The sequence below is a fragment of the Loxodonta africana genome, chromosome 15 (assembly GCF_030014295.1).
Source record: "Loxodonta africana isolate mLoxAfr1 chromosome 15, mLoxAfr1.hap2, whole genome shotgun sequence".
NCBI lineage: Eukaryota > Metazoa > Chordata > Mammalia > Proboscidea > Elephantidae > Loxodonta > Loxodonta africana.
The window spans coordinates 26,624,923-26,636,956 of record NC_087356.1 but is presented as its reverse complement, the minus strand read 5'-3'; the positions used below and the strand labels follow the sequence as shown (position 1 = coordinate 26,636,956).

General features: G+C 46.0%; 1 long non-coding RNA gene across 2 annotated transcripts in view; it reads right to left on the bottom strand.

Annotated features, from left to right (window-relative positions):
• Positions 1-12,034, bottom strand: part of LOC111751574 (uncharacterized) — a 160,753-nt gene that overhangs the window by 27,494 nt on the left and 121,225 nt on the right. For both annotated transcript variants that reach the window (XR_010317949.1, XR_010317950.1), the window contains exon 2: positions 11,710-11,844. This is a non-coding gene — a long non-coding RNA (uncharacterized LOC111751574). The remainder of the gene's footprint in view (positions 1-11,709; positions 11,845-12,034) is intronic.

Sequence of the window (12,034 nt, the reverse complement as noted above, 5' to 3'; positions counted from 1 at the left end):
TCCTGATCCAAATTCCAATGGCATTTTTTAATGAGATGGAGAAAAAAATCACCAACTTTGTATAGAAAGAGAAGAGGCCCAGACAAGTAAAGCATTAATGAAGAAAAAGAACAAAGTGGGAGGCCTCACACTACCTATTTTAGAAACTATTGTACTTCCACAATAGTCAAAACAGCCTGGTATTGGTACAACAACAGATACATAGAACAATGGAACAGAATTGAGAATCTAGACGTAAATTCATCCACCTATGAGCAGCTGATATCTGACAAAGGTCCAGAGTCCATTAACTGGAGAAAAGGCAGTCTCTTGAACAAACGGTGCTGGCATAACTGGATATTCATCTACAAAAAAAATGAAACTAGACCCTTACCTCACACCATCCACAACAACTAACTCAAAATGGATCAAAGACCTAAATATAAAATCTAAAATGATAAAGACCATGGAAGAAAAAATAGGGACAACACTAGGAGCCCTAATACATGGCATAAACAGAATACAAAACATTATTAACAATGCACAAATACCAGAAGAAACACTAAATAACTGGGAGCTCCTAAAAATCAAACACTTTTGCTAATCCAAAGACTTCACCAAAAGAGTAAAAAGACAACCTACAGACTGGGAAAAAATTTTGGCTACGACAAATCCGATCAGCATCTAATCTGTAGAATCTACAGGATACTTCAAAACCTCAACAACAAAAAGACAAATAACCCAATTAAAAAATGGGCAAAAGATATGAACAGGCATTTCACCAAAGAAGACATTCAGGTGGCTACCAGATACGTAAGAAAATGCTCACAATCATTAGCCATTAAAAAAATACAAAAAAAAGCCATTAGAGAAATACAAATCAAGACTACAATGAGATATAGCATTAATCCAAAAAACACAAAATAATAAATGTTGGAGAGGTTGTGGAGGGACGGAAACACTTATACACTGCTTGTGGGAATGTAAAATGGTACAATCACTTTGGAAATCAATTTGGCACTTCCTTAAAAAGCTAGAAATAGAACCACAATACGATCCAGTAATCCCATTCCTTGGAATATATCCTAGAGAAATAAGAGCCCTCACATGAATAGATATATGCACATCCATGTTCACTGCAGCACTGTTCATGATAGTAAAAAGATGGAAACAACCTTGGTGCCCTTCAACAAATTATGGTATATTCACACGATGGAATACTATGAAACAATAAAGAACAACAATGAGTTCTCAAAACATCTCAAAACATGGATGAATCTCGAAGGCATTATACTGAATGAAATTAGTCAGTTGCAAAAGGACAAATATTGTATGAAACCACTATCATAAGAACTCAAGAAAAGGTTTAAACATGGAAGAAAACATGCTTTGATTGTTACGAGGGTGGGGAGGGAGGGAAAGGGGTATTCACTAACTTGATAAAAAAAAAAAAACTTGATAGCACATAAGAATTACCTTAGGTGAGGGAAGGACAACACGCAGTACAGGGGAAGTCAGCACAACTGGACTAAACCAAAAGCTAAGAAGTTTCCTGAATACAATCAAACACTTTGAATGACAGAGGAGCCGGGGTGGGAGTCTGGGGACCAATATTTCAGGGGACATCTCGTCAATTAGCATAACAAAGTTTATTAAGAAAATGTGCTGCATCCCATTTTGGTGAGTGAAGTCTAGGGCCTTGAAAGCTAGCGAGCAGCCATCTAAGATGCATCAATTGGTCCCAACCCACCTGGAGCAAACCAGAATGAACAACAAAGACACAAGGAAAATATCAGCCCAAGAAACAGAAAGGGCCACATAAACCAGAGACTCCACCAGCCTGAGACCAGCAGAGCCAGATGGTGCCTGGCTACCATCAGTGACCACCCTGATAGGGAATACAACAGAGAGTCCCGGACAGAGCAGGAGAAAAGTGGAGCGCAGAACTCAAATTCTAGTAAAAATACCAGACTTAATGGTCTGACTGAGACTGGACTCTCTGTTAGCCCCGAACTGAAACCATTCCCAAAGCCAACTCTTCAGAGATATTAGACTGGACTATAAATATGAAATGATACTCTTGAGGAGAGTGCTTCTTAGCTCAAGTAGATACATGAGACTAAATGGGCAGCTCCTGTCTGAAGGCAAGATGAGAAGGCAAAAAGGGAAGGGAGCTTGCTGAATGGACACAGGGTGGAAGGGAGGAGTATGCTGTCATGTTGTAGGGAGAGCAACTAGGGTCACATAAAAATCTGTGAATAAATTTTTGTATGAGAAACTGACTTGAACTGTAAACTTTCACTTAAAACGTAATAAATTATTTTTTTAAAAAAAAGAAGAAGAAGGAGTATTTCACCCTCCAAGGGGTTCTGAAATAGGATGGATTTCTTTAGGAGGAGATATCTTGGGAGCTCTGCCCCTAGAGGTGACTGAACATATCCTGGAAGTATCTTTTAAAATACCCACTGGCCTTCAGAGACTCTGTCCCTTGAATAGGATCATGGAAAAGAGAGATGATTACTTTCTCACCCAGTCCCTCCTACCCCCACCCTAGCCCCTATTGCAGAAAGAAACCTAGATTGTTAGAATTCTGGCTCCATCTTGGAAAGCCCAAAATTCTGCAGATAGAAGAAAGAATTTCAAGCCCTTGCTAGTATTCACTCTGACTCCCACCTCAAGGATCCGCCTCCCCTCCCTTTACCAGAACAATAAAACAAAAAGAAAACTTGTTGTTAAGTCAATAGTACTTCTCACAATCAATAAAGTCTCAGAATTTAGGAAATGCAGTATTTTATGCGCTTTTGTGTCAGTTCTCAGAAAAAAAAAATTGGGGCACCAAAGTGAACTCGCTGTTCTATTCATCATAGAGCCTAGCTCCTCTTGATCATGGGGAAGAAGGAAGGCCCTTCCCCCAGCTCTTCCCTTCCTGGATACTCTGCACCTATTCCCTTAGGAACCACAGTCTTGCGGGAGACACGTGGACCCTACCCTGGGGGAACTCCTTTCCCAAAATGAGGCACAGCTCTTAACCTCAGGGATGACTCGAGGCTCTGCCTTCCTTTCACTGGGTCTCAGCCTTAACATCTGCATGGGGAGGGGTCAGGTGAGGGACACAGATTGCTGAGAGGGTGGACAGCCCAAGCAGGGTCAGGCCCCTTTCGTGATCTGGGGAACAGAAGGTCTTTGGGTGCAGAGGGATTCTGGGAGGGTGGGGGGACAAAGAATGCTCTTTCCTGGAATGGATTTAAAGCCACAGATTAGTAGCTTCAATCCCACGTATGGCATCCCCCACTGCTGCCAACTTTAAGGGAATTTCCATTTTCCCTTTGCCCCTCACCTCACCCCCCTCTGCCCAGTCCCCAGGACGGGTGGGAAGGAAACTGTGGAAATTCCCTTTTTAGGAACATAGGGGTGACCCAGGGAGCAGGGGGTGATAGAAACAAAAGAAATACTGAGAACTGAGAAGGACCCCTCAACTTCCCGCTCCCACTTTTATTCTCAGCCAGGCATCCTCTGAAAGGAGGGGGGGTTCACCAGCCCCATCTGCAGGTGCTGAATTTTCCCAAGGCCTCCAGCCCACACTCCTCTGGTCCCCCAGCCAGCCCATCTCACTAGAGAGTCAGAAGGCCCAGCCGACAGCTGCATTGTGCAATCAGCAGCCCAGATGTAGCTGGGCCTCTGGCTTGTAGCAGCTGCCTCTGTCATCACCCAGGGCCTATGACCTTCATTTCACCCTTGAGCTGTACTCTAGCAACATTCCTATTCCCATCCCAGACAGTCCCCACCCCAGCCACCATCCTCCTCCAACAGCTCCAGGGAACACTTGGTGGCTGAGACTCACAGGCCCAGCTCACCCATGCCATGCAGTACCACCAGTAGGAGACCTTTACCTTCCCTGGGCCGTAGCAGGTAGGAGCCAAAGCTTGAGCCCTAAGTGATATACTAATTTTTCTCCTCATTCCTGAGGTCCTTGAGGCTAGCAATGAATTTATTGGCTCCTACAGAAACTGAATAAGATACAAAACCTCTTTTATTGCCCTTGGGCATTCTAAACAGGGCAAGGTCACATCCCATTCTGCAGCTACCATAACCACTATTTCACGAAACTTTGGGTGTGGTCAATCATCCAGGCAACACCATTGACTCTTTGGCCTCAGAACTGGCAGTTGATCAGACTTACAATAATCTCAGCCTACTCTCTACTTCATTCATGGAAGTCTGACTCAGAGCAGATTCGCTATAATTGTTTGCTAAATGGAAAAGTGAGATGACTGTCCAGAGAGGTGGAGAGAGTTCTCAAAGTCACGCAGAAAAGCAGTGGAAGCAGTGGCAGAGACAGGGCCAAAGCTCAGGTGTTGGGCCTTGCAATCCAGATTCCTTTCCCCTGCACCAAACTCCCTAACTTCATAATGGTAATGGGGTGTTAGTGGTGGTAATGATGGTGGTAGTGATGATGGTGGTGGTGGTGGTAATGCTGATGTTGGTGATGATTGCGGCAATAATGAAGCTGGTAATTGTGGTGACAGTGGTGATGATAGTGGTGGTATTGGTGATGGTCATAGTGATGGTGGTGATGATGGCGGTAGTGATTGTGATGGTGATGATGACTGCAATGATGGTGGTGGTGATAGTGTTATGTGATTAGTAGTGGTGAATGTGATGGTGGTGGTGATGATGGTTATAACGGTGGTGATGGCAGCGATGATGGTGATATTGGTGCTGATGTGGTTATGTGATGATGGTGGTGATAATAATGGCTAAGCTGGTAATAGTAGTGATGGTTGTGATGTCCTTTGGAGATAGTGATGATGGTGGTGGTAATGGTGGTAATGATGCCTTGGTGTGATAATGAAGAATTCTCTTCTCTGAAAGAATTCTCTTTAGGAATACGTAACTCATTCCAATACTTTTGAATCTAATTCTTTAACTTTGGAATGACTCAGAGTCTGAGTGAGTCCTTGCTCAAATCTTCATTCAGCAGCAGAAGCTAAGCCTGGTCTGGCAGCCATGAAAACACACTGCTTAGAACTCCTTCTGTGGTGAGCATATTGACAGTTGGCCCCAGCTGCTGCTCTTCTGGATCCATCCAGCATTCGTGTGAGGCCATGCTTCCCATGTACCACTCCAGCCACTGACCAAGCACAGCAGGGTACTAATGCTGGCCCATTCCTGGGGATGAAGGACTCTTGAACCAAGTGACTTTGACTCAGGGACTCCCATCAGTCTTGTGGAAACTTTCTTGGAACCACACTGCTGTATCAGACACTACTTCCCCAATCTTCCTCCCATCTCTCTTTCACAGGGTTCAGAAGTGCACTGATGTCTAAAGGTTTTCTTCACCTTCCCCCATTCTCCCTCCTTTATCCTTTACAAGCATTTCCCTCAATAAATCTCTTTCACATCTACTCGTGTTTTGTTTTATGCTTTTCAGAAGACCCAAACTAATAAGTACCTAGTGATCACTACCACTAACATTGCTACCATCACTATGACCACCACCAATACTACTGTATATAGCATGATTTGGTAATACCTCCTGGTGAAAATATAAATAATAGATAAAACATTAAAAGAAATGAGACTGATTTTCTTCTCAGACTTATAAACTATCTCTGAGGACACCTTCAGACTGGGCTTTGAGAAATGAAGGAAAATTTGCCTTTGGATGACTAAATCCCTGTTAGGAACTTGAAATATAGAATATGGGAAGAAGGTTGGGGAACCACAGGACAAAGACCCTGAGACAGGAATAAGTTTAATATATTCAAGGGATGGTAAGAATACCAAAATGGCCAGACTGAAGGAGAGGAATAGGGGAAGAAGAGACACTAAAGCTGAACAGGAAGAGGGAACTAGGTGAGGACTTCGAAGCCAGGGAGAAAACTTAAGACTTGATAAGATAAGAAAAGAGGTGACGCAGAAGACTCTTGAATAGGTAGGAAGTGGCAGTAGAGAGGCAAGGTAAGAAGGTTTTGTAGGGTAGAATCTGCTGCGGTCATCTAGCCAAACAAAGAGGAGAACTGGGGTTATAGATGTAGCATTGACACAAAAGACAGGTTGGGAAAAAAATGGCTCAGTCTTGTTAACTGGACATGAGAGTTAAAGAAAAGATGAGGTGCCTCAGAAGGTTCAAATCTATAGAGGAGGCTGGTGATGCCTTTGACAGAAACAAGATGGGTGAAGGGAGTTAGAATCTGGAGGAGAGATTATAAATTTGTGTTTGGTTGTATTTTTCTAGTAGCATGTCCACCAGGGACTTGAAACTACAGACCAAGAGCTCAGAAAAGAGGATTTAGATTGGGATGTGGGTTTAGGAGGCAAAGGAGCAAATAAGATCTTCTCCAAGAATGATTGAGGGTGTACTAAAGACACAGAAATGGAGAAAACAGAGGTTTGGAAACCATCCACGGTGGTGGCAAAGAAGGGTGAAGAAGAATCAGCAGTGGAGAGAAAGTGAGCAGAGAGGTACGAAGATAGGGAAGGCAAAATCTGCTGTAACCAGGGGTGAACCAAACGCTTGCAATCCTGAAGGCTACATGCTACACCCAATGTCCCTCCCCAGTGTTCTAGCCTGAGAGTGCCCATGTTGACCCTGAGGAGAGGTGGGGGCAGCCATTTGGGGCTGCCCACAGACCTCAGAGAAAACCTTCTCTGGGGTGGTGCCAGAAGAGAGAGGTTCTCAGGCTGCTGCTCCTGCCCCAGGGGGCTGGGGGGGAGGCACCCCACAAGCTGCTCCTGCGTTCCAATGGACACGTCGCTCTCATGGGGTCAATGCTGGGGCAGCTGCGCCTCCGTGTGAGGTGGTGGTGCTGGCATCTGCTCCCCTGGAACCGGGACTAGGAAAACATATGACCTCAGGCTGAAAGCTCTTAGAATCGTTGCTCAGAAGAGGGCGGAAAAGATGAGCTAAAAATACATGCAGACCCACATTCTCTACCTCTCCGGAAAAAATTCTAGGCAGAATGTCCTACAAATGTGTCCAACGCAGGCCCCTGCAATCGATCGTTTCTTCACCAGCCTCTTCATCATACTCTTCTGTGGCACACTCACCCTTCCTCTACCCAGGCCTGGTTCCTCTCTGTGCCCAGTGCAGGCTGGGCTCCTCCCCACCTCCCAGCCTGTGCCTACGTTCTTTCTTCCCTCCATCTCTTCTCCCCTTGGATTATCCCTCTGTCACCCATGACTCATCTCACCTCCTCTGGGAAATCACCCAGGCCACCCAGACCTGGACTGATCTTCCACTCCTGAGCTCCTCTAGATTAAAAATCTGAACCACATGATCTCCCATTGGATGGTCTACCTTCCCCCGCCCCCCGAAAGGGTTAGACTTATCTCTTCTAGCCATAATAGAATCTCCTCAACAGGGAGAGGGGACCTTGTATTTTTTTCCTTTTCTTCTGTCTTCCAAAGCACCCAGCCTAAAATTGAACACCTACTTGGTGCTTAATAAATGTTCCCTGCGGTCCATTGAATGAATAGAAGGGCTCAGTTCATTTGAATATACTCAGCTTCTAAGGGATAGGGAAGAGAGAGTGGGAAGGGCTCAGGGAGGGGATGTTGAATGATAGGAGATAGATGGAGCCCTTATCTCACAGTGTGTGTGTGTGCGCACGTGTATGTTTTCACGTGCCTGCCCTTGTGTCCTGCATGCATGGGAGACTGTGTACTAAGCCAAAGGAAAGAGCCAGATAGTTTGGAATTCCTGATCAATTTCTGGGGTTCTTGAGATGGCCCTGGACACCACGAAGAGCCAGGGCCCCCATTTTTGTGCTATGGTGCCTCCAGCTTCGCCCTGAGTCTCCCCACTGTAGATGGAGATCAGGGGGCTATGTTGCCAGGATTACAAATCAGAGGCTTTGGTTCTGTTGCTGCTATTGTGACTGAGTTTTGTCCTTTAGTGGTGGGGTGAGGACACATGAGTCAAGGGTGTGTCTGGGGCTGACCATGTCTTTACAATTGTACTTTTGCTCTTCTCCCAGCGCCTTCTCATTCCCACTGTCTCTGTCCAGCTGAGACACTCCTAATTTGAGAGCCTCTGAAATACAGAATTCTGTTCATTTCTCCAGATCCTAGCCCAATATCTGGCCCACAGCAGACACCTAAAAGTTGTAGGTGGGTGGGAGGAAGAAAAAGAAGGAAGGAGAAGAAAATTCATTTTCAGATGTAGAACTTTGGGCAGAAGGAGGGTAATGGGAAAATAAGGAATAAATGCATAGATTTTCTGTATGGTGCATGATTTGGCATAACTACAGGGCACAGACAGCACGGTGGCTCTCAGAAACATCAGCCTATCTCAGTTTTAACAAAGGGATTAAAGATTATAATAAAAAAAAAAATTAGACTTCCCCATATGCTGCGGAAGGGGACAAGATTCTGAGCCCCACAATTCAGCTTTAACTCACACAGGGAGGATGCCCACTCGGCTTGTCTCCACTCAAGGGACACTTTGACAAGAAGGAACAATCTTGGCCTTCTCCTCATCTTCCTTCTGCTCACCCCTCACAAGGACATTCTCTTGGCCAGGTTTCACAGTGGATGGGTCTCTTCAGGCACCACCCTCTCTCTTTCACTTCCTGGAAGACTCTGCCTTCCCAGGCAGGCCTGCTGGCCTTCTACCCACTCTCTCACCTCCTGTGCTGTAACATGGCTTCCAGAGGCAAAGGCAGCTATATCCTTCACAGCTTGCCTGTGCCTCGGTGATGAGGCAGGCTTGGCCTACAGCTGGTTGGGAAAGTGGCCTCGAAGGCTGCCTCACAGGACTGGCCCAATGAGATACTAGATGCTGGGGACTTGGGGATAGGATGCTCCCCTTAGACTCCCAGGCACGAGCGCCCTGTGCCAGCCCAGCTTATCAGAGGGGCCCTGCTTTCTGGGAGTACTGGGCATCCATCCAGAGATTAGTAAAGTAGTACTTTGTTTCCTTTTTGGTTTTTATCCTTATGTTTACGACTCCTTTGGCTGGAAACCTGGAAGGAAGGGAGGCAAGCAGTAGGATCCAGGCCCCAAGCCTCCCTGGAACCCCTAACAAGAAGGCAGCCCAGCGATAACTCAGCAAAGATGCTTAAGATGCTATTCTCAAGGTCACACTTTCCCCATATCCTATCTACCACATAAAGTCCTGCCCATGAGGCATGTGACAAGGTAGAGAGAACAAACTAGGAGATAGAAGAATACAGATTCCATCCCACCTCTGGCCCTGAGGAAATCTTTCTTTCTGCATAGCTTTGATCTTTCTCACCTGCAGAATGAGAAGATGGACCTAGAAGAGCCCTGAGGACCTCTCAGCCTCTCCTGTTAGGCAACTCTAGGAACTAAATTCAGTTTGGTACCTACAGCCTTGTGTGCTGGACAGAAGCCGGCAAGATCCCAGGCCTTATGGAACTGAGGACTGGGGTGGTGGTGTAGGGAAAGAAAACGCACATGTGTGAGCCAACTGTAGAAAAACGCAAGAGGGAGTTTGATTGAATGCCTGAGTTAGCGGATCAGACCAGCAGTGCCTGGCTTGTGGGCTGGAACTTTTGCAAGGGATCTGTGCATCCATATGCCCTACAAGCATCAACCGAAGGCTGAATAAAGAATACAACTCGCATGTGTATGTGTGACTATTTTCCAAAGCATCGATGCTGCTGTCACGAACGAAACACAGATTCTTTCAAAAGTGGTACTTAGAGCAGACCACCTTTTAATTACTATACGTGCTCTCAAACAACAGACATTATAAAGGCAACGGCTGTTTACAGGGGAAATGAAACGGTCTCTGGGCCTTTCTTTCAAATATTCAAGGAAGAAAAGGCAGTGGGGTAGATGAAATCAGAATGACAGACTGTTAATCGTTATCGGAGCTGGCTGATGAATATATGGGGGGAGGTTACGCTGTTGCCTCTACTTTTGGATGTTTGACGTTTTCCTTAATAAAATTTTTTTTTTTTTTAAGTATATATGCTCTTACGTGTCATTCGTGGAATCTTTTGACATTAAAAAAGATTCTTTGTGGACAGCTGTTCACACTACATTGTTGAGTGGGGAAAAAAAGAAACAGTTCTATAGCCATACGTAAGTACGACTTCGATTTTTTTCTTTACAATAGTGATGGAGTCTGTGTGTGCAAGTATGTGTGTGCATGTATGTGCATGTACACTGTGTGTATTCATAGAAAAAGGCCTTCCTTTCAGATCCTTAGGCAGATGTGAATGGCGGTGGCCTCTAGGCAGAGGGAATGGAGTGATTTTTATGTCCCTTATTTTGTTTATCTGTATTTCCAGTGAACGTATTTTGCCTTTGTAATAAGTCCAAAATATTATTTTTTGACAGTAATAAGTGTGGTTAGAGTCAAAGAGGCTGGGGAGCCCTCATCTGGTTTCTTGAATGCTGTAGGAATTCAGGCTTCAGTGAGACTGACATGGGCGCTAGGTGCTGAGGAGCCATCATGGCAGACGGCCTTTGCAGGGTCTTGGAATGGGCAGGGTTTAGAAATTCCAAGGCGAGTGGGAGGGCATTCCAGGAAACATAAAAATAAGGACATTCTGTGTTGAGAGAGTGGCCTTCCCAGAGCAGGGGATGAGTCCAGGGTCCACGGTGCTGAGGAAGGAGGAGCAGGGGTGGAAGGGCTGGGTGGGGCAAGGTTTTGAAGAGCCATGGGGTTCTGGGAAAAGAGGAGCCTGAATGTCTGGCTAAAAATTGTCCTGGTTGTGTGTGTGAGTGTGCACACACATATTAACTGTGGCATTCAGAACAAGGGATAATTGGAAAAACATGACCAATGCTGAGCCACATGCATTTGGGGATATGTGGCTCCGGTTCTGGGGTTGTTTGTCATTCCTTATTTCAGGAAAGCAAGAAGACAAAGGATGAAGCGTCAAATGCAACGAAGACTCAGATGTCACCAAAGAGTCAGTGTGGGGCCTGGACGGCTGAATATCAGCAGTCAGCTCTCGGGGCTGCCACCCACCCTACGACAAGCCCACCACTGGACTACCCATGCACAGTGACAGCTGCCAGTCAGAACCCAGGGCCCTTCGCTCGCCAATCTTTGGCACGCTAGGAGAGGGAATGCTGGCACCTTCCCAAGGGTTTGCCGGAAGGGAGCTGGAGGGGCAGACGGATGGGGAGGAAGACAGCGCATTACAGGCAAACTGGAGACAACCCGGGAAACTCCCAGAAACCCCAGCACAAACTGGGGAGAGAGCCTGGGTGATCCACAGAGGTCTACATGACCTCGAGAAGACCAGAGTCCACTGGCTCCCAGGAGGTTTGATGGCACAGGTCTCTGCACTTTTCTGTCTTAACTGGCAACTAAAGCAGAGGCATGGGAGGGAAGGCATGCTCAGATCAGACCTGTAGGGAGGCAGGGAACTGGAGAGGGTGGAAGACTTTAGAGCATTTCTAGCCTAGGCTGGGGAGGTGCACTGCTGCTCGGATGACCAGCAAGGGCATGACCATTCAACACACCTTGAGCTATGTGATGGAGAACAGGTTGCTAACTGCTAGAATTGGGCTTTTCTGAGTTCCTTTCACTCACTTATACCTAGGAGGCCTTGGCTTTCCAACTAGTGTGTAGAAGCTTAGCATTTTAGAATAGGATGCAGCATTACCCAACCTTGCTCTAACCTTTTCAAGAACACTGAATATGGTGACTGGCACTGAACAGGTGCTCTACAAACATGAGTTCCCTTTCCTGTCCTCATCCTAGCCCCATGTTCCTGACCTAGCCCTCCACCCAGCCTGGCTCACCTCCTCCTATCAGGCCTAGATGGCAGCCGTCACCAGGAGTGCAATAGCTTCCTCCTTGCTCTTCCAGCCAAGTCCCTTTCCCTCTTCATGTTCAGCCAAATAAGGTTGGACTTCTTCAAAATGTTTCCTAGGAAACTAAGAAACAAGCATAACAAAACTGAAGGCAAGCGACTTAAGTTGAGGGACTATTGCAGAATCTCAGAACCCATCAGCGATCTCGGCTCAAATAACCCAGCCCAAAACCCCAAGGATTTTTTTCTTTAAAGGACTGCTTATTTCTTTGTCTCATTCCTCTTTTGTTATTCTAATCCTCAATCTCTTTATT